General features: G+C 43.3%; 1 protein-coding gene across 1 annotated transcript in view; it reads right to left on the reverse strand.

Moving 5' to 3' along the window:
• Positions 1-5,000, reverse strand: part of LOC122267168 (uncharacterized) — a 252,713-nt gene that overhangs the window by 232,474 nt on the left and 15,239 nt on the right. The window lies entirely within an intron of this gene.

Genomic DNA, 5,000 nt, shown 5'->3' on the forward strand with positions numbered 1-5,000 from the left:
GTGCTTTTCTTCATCTGTGCGAGTGTGTGTAGAGTATATTTTGTGTATGTTGTGGATCTGTGTACCCAGGAGTAAGCATCGAGAGTCTGTGTATGTTTGTATGTCTATGCGTATGTGGGTTTGAGTTTCTATGAGTGTTTGTATGCGGCTATATAGGTGTGTGTTCGTCGAGTGTCTTCATGTGTGTGTTGCGTGGATGTGTGCGCCGATTACTTTTGTGTTTGTGTTTATCTGTGTACGTGCGTGTGGTTCCAGTGATTACGTGTTTGCATATATCTGTGTCTGCGATGCTCTTCTCTATAAACAAAGAGATTTTCCGGCCATATTTAGACATCCGGTGCCCAATTCAGTCAGTCAATCCAGCAAAACTAATCCTACCAGTCAACAGAAGTCCAGTCAGTCAGCCCTACCAGTCAATCAGTCCTAGTAGTCCAGTAAGTCGGTCAGAACTAATAGTCAGTCCTACCAGTCTTACCAGTCCAACCACTTACTGAGTCTCAGCAATCCAGTCAGCCAGTCGCCCCAGGCAGTCGTCCCTGCCACCTGTCACCGTCTTGAACAGCCGCCCTCGCCCCCGCCCTTCCTCATCTGACCTTTTGTGTCGCGCCGACGATCGACCTCGGCGCTCCTCGCCCTCTAAGCCGGAATAGAAGACTCGTCCCGCTTCGTCAAGAGCGCATGTAGCGGCCGTCGTATTCCAGCAGGGCGCCCATTGTGTTGCGCTGCACTAAACCCCTTGTTTACTGCCCGGGGCGTCTTTGTTCCTACGAGCAGTCAGGGTGGGGCGCCCGGGGGAGCTGGGCGCGGAGGGGTTGCGTTGGCGCCGAGGCGAGGGTGGGCGGGGATGGATTGGACAAGGCGTCCTATGAGGATGGGCGGGAATAGATTACATGGGCGCCAGGGTGAGGGTGGTCAAGATTGGATTGAGGATGAGGGCGTATTGTGAGGGTGGGCGACATTGGGTAAAAATGGCATTTAATAGCGTGGGTGGGAAGCAAACATACAATACGGGGCGCCAGGGGAGAGGGAGGGAATCCGTGGTTATGGACACTGCAGGGTGAGAGAGGAAGAGAGAGCAAAAGAAAGAGAGAGAGTTAGGGAGGGAAGGAGAGAGAGGGGGGGGAGGAGAGAGTAACAGAGATTCAAAAAGATAGAGAAAAAAGATAGAGATAGAGAGAGATAGAGAGAGAAAGTGTGTGTATGTGCGTGAAAGAGAGAGAGAGAGAGAGAGAGAGAGAGAGAGAGAGAGAGAGAGAGAGAGAGAGAGAGAGAGAGAGAGAGAGAGAGAGAGAGAGAGAGAGAGAGAGAGAGAGAGAGAGAGAGAGAGAGAGAGAGAGAGAGAGAGAGAGAGAGAGAGAGAGAGAGAGAGCGAGAGAGAGAGAGAGGATAGAGAGAAAGAGAGAGGAGGGGGCGGAGCGGGGAACGCACTGTGTAGGGCCCGCGCGACGTCATCGCCAGGTCAGAATGCCCGAAGTTAGATTAAACAGCAATTAATTCACGACCCCGAGCTGAAATGTGAGCAATAATTACTCTAATCGTCACAGTTGCACTGGTGTTAAAATTGGTATGTTTAAATGCGTATAATTGGAAGGAAACGTTGTCTTCAATACGAGATGTGATTCTGTTAAACGAAACAGCAATCAAACCTTTGTCGGTCTATCATGTAACATCGGCGTAGTTGTTTAATCAAGTGTACAGGAACAATTTAAAGTCTACCGAAGTTCCCCCTGGACCCAACACTGGGAAGGACCGAGCGACGACTCCTCGGTCTCAAGGTTCCTGGTGTTGCACGCTCGCGGGCGCCGGAGACGAAACACTAAACCTGGAGCCATCAAAAGGATTCAGAGCCATTCGTCATTCTCATCGGGTGTAATTTGCTTCTCGGGTTCGTTGACTTGTTAGTCTTGGTTATCTGATATATATATATTCATATATATATATATATATATATATATATATATATATATATATATATATATATATATATATATGTGTGTGTGTGTGTGTGTGTGTGTGTGTGTGTGTGTGTGTGTGTGTGTGTGCATACATATATTTACACACACATGTATGTATTTATGTATATGCATATACCAGATAACCACGAGAGAGAGAGAGAGAGAGAGATGGAGAGAGAAAGAGAAAGAAAGAAAAGAGAGTCGGGAAATGAATGAAAGGGTTCATTAGAACATTTCTTCTCTCAAGACACACGATTTCCTCCCATGATCAAGATATTCTTCTCAGAATGGGGTCGGAAATTGTCGAGGATCTGTTTCTATGTAAGCCATTAAACTAGCTGTATCAGATACACCGGTTCTGCAGAAGGTGTCGCGCCCTTTTGCTCACACCTTTCAAAGGGCACACACTGTAGTGTTTAACGAGTTACTAGTACTAAATGGCCCGTGGAAATGAGAACGATTTCATTCACTGTGGATGGCTATTCAAAACATCTTTTGTTCACACATTTTCAAAGCATACATATTTTGGTACCTGATTAATTCCCTATAGGCATGATCATGATTCTATATCTTCACATGAGTATTAAATGGACTTTGTCTACTTGAAACAATAGGTATATTACCACCATATACGTATGATTTCCGCCTCGACAAATACCATTCATTTCTCTCTATGGTGAAGGAGTCGTTCTTGCAGGGGAAGGCGAGTAGTAGAAGTGGTAGCAGCAGCATTAGCAGTAGTTGTTGCTGTTGTGAAAGTAGTAGGGTCATAGGTCGTAGGAGAAGGAGAGGGGATAAGCAAGATCCTATTCATTAATAACGAGTGTAGTAAGGGTATAAACAGTGACAATTGTAACAGCCTTAAGGGTGGGAGTAATAACAACAATAGGTGTTATGATACTATTAAGAGCAAGAATATTGGTACCTGTAAGACCGGTAAGAGGAGCTGCAGTTGTAGTAAGAGCAGAAGACAGAATGAAGACCAAGGAAGTATCACAGTAAGAGTAAGAATGATTCCCCAGGCCTATTGACACCACGCAATACTCACCGAAAAAAATATATAATACTAAAATCAAATCAAAATCCAAGGTGTTACGAAGGTGCGTGAATGAGGTGTCTTCTCTCGACCCGCTCTTCTCTGTCTGAGAGGAGCTCGATCATCAAGCTCTACGACCGCTTTCCCCCGTGGAATGGACTACGAATGGTCGCCGGGAGTCGTGTTGCAGCGGGGGATCAGTGAGCGATTCCGGTGCTAAGTAAGGTGAAACGTGCATGATTTTTTTTTTTTTTTTATGTAGTGAAATATGGGAGTAGGTATAGCTATTCAGGGAGGACTCAAGCCCCCACCTATCACCCCCACCCTCTTTCTCTCTCTCGCTCTCTTTCTATCTCTCAATCTATCTATCTATATATCTATCTATCCATCTCTCTCTTCTCTCTCTCTCTCTCTCTCTCTCTCTCTCTCTCTCTCTCTCTCTCTCTCTCTCTCTCTCTCTCTCTCTCTCTCTCTCTCTCTCTCTCTCTCTCTCTCTCTATATCTCTCTCTCTCTCTCTCTCTCTTCTCTCTCTCTCTCTCTCTCTCTCTCTCTCTCTCTCTCTCTCTCTCTCTCTCTCTCTCTCTCTCTCTCTCTCTCTCTCTCTCTCTCTCTCTCTCTCTCTCTCTCCCTCTCTCTCTTTCACTCTTCTCTGAGTCTGTATGTGTATCTTTTTTTTCATGCGACTGCAGATGGTATCCCGTGCATTTCCATCGGTTACAGAATCTAGTCTGCTGTTTTTCTTCCTCCATGTATTACTGCGATAAATTTACTTTCCACAACCATTAGCTTCTTCCTTCCCTGATTGCCAATATTTTTCCTTTCATGGATGAGGTTGTTTTTCTTTTCATATTATCATTTAGATTTCGAAAAGTTGTCTGGCAAAGTGAAAGTTGCAATGGTCTGATAATTTTTTTTCTTCTATATTATCTAGGTATTGTTATTTCTCTGTTTATCTCATGATTTATCTTTATTTTAATCTCTATGGCATTTCCTTTTTCAATATTCTTTCTATTTTTTTTTTCATAATGACTAAAAAAAATTGTTTGTTTGTTTGTTTGTTTGTCTCTATTTAAATCAGTACAATACTCATGTTCCTACAATTAATATATTCATAATCAAAGTGTATTTCCAATAAATCCCTTTTCTCTTTAAAGACAAGCTGTCGATTGCTCCGATGGTCTAGTAATGAGAATCTTAAATATTTTGGATTGCCATTATACATGTAATAATTAATGCATAGGGGTCATATATATATATATATATATATATATATATATATATATATATATATATATATATATATAATGTGTTATTTTGCGATGCATTTATCTATTCATTAGCTTTTTAATCTCGCGAGGAACTTTCCTCTGCTAGCGAGATGAAAGTTCTTCTATTATAGATGAAATCAGCATAATATAATGTTTGTAGCAGTAATGTAAATATTCCATAGCATGATACGATAATAAGCTATGAACTCATATCAAAGCGTACCCATTCCGCCGCTTTTATACTATGAAACATGTGTTTTTCTTGTCTGTTCCATGCTTTAATATAAATCTCTCTCTCTCTCTCTCTCTCTCTCTCTCTCTCTCTCTCTCTCTCTCTCTCTCTCTCTCTCTCTCTCTCTCTCTCTCTCTCTCTCTCTCTCTCTCTCTCTCTCTCTCTCTCACACACACACACACACACACACACACACATTTTTGTCTCTCCTATATGTCTGCCTTGTTTCAATTCTCTCATCCTTTGCCTTTTCGAATCTAAAAGTAAAAGAAGGTTGACAAGACCCCTCCGCCGAGAGAAAAGATGCTCCGAAGTCATCGTTAAGCCTTCGGATATAACGGTCTCCCCGAGTCCAACGGAGCGTGAGGGTTAGGGGGGGGGGCGACAACACCTTGACTTCAGCCTAGTGACTTCGCCTGTGAAATTTTCCGCGCAAAGGATTCCTCTAGCATGCAAAAAGGTCGGTGCGCTCTCGCTTCTGCCTGATTGTCAGTGAGCCTCGGTCTTT

Source organism: Penaeus japonicus, unplaced genomic scaffold (assembly GCF_977035675.1).
Source record: "Penaeus japonicus unplaced genomic scaffold, GWHDUDI00000001_assembly GWHDUDI00000035, whole genome shotgun sequence".
Taxonomy (NCBI): Eukaryota; Metazoa; Arthropoda; class Malacostraca; order Decapoda; family Penaeidae; genus Penaeus; species Penaeus japonicus.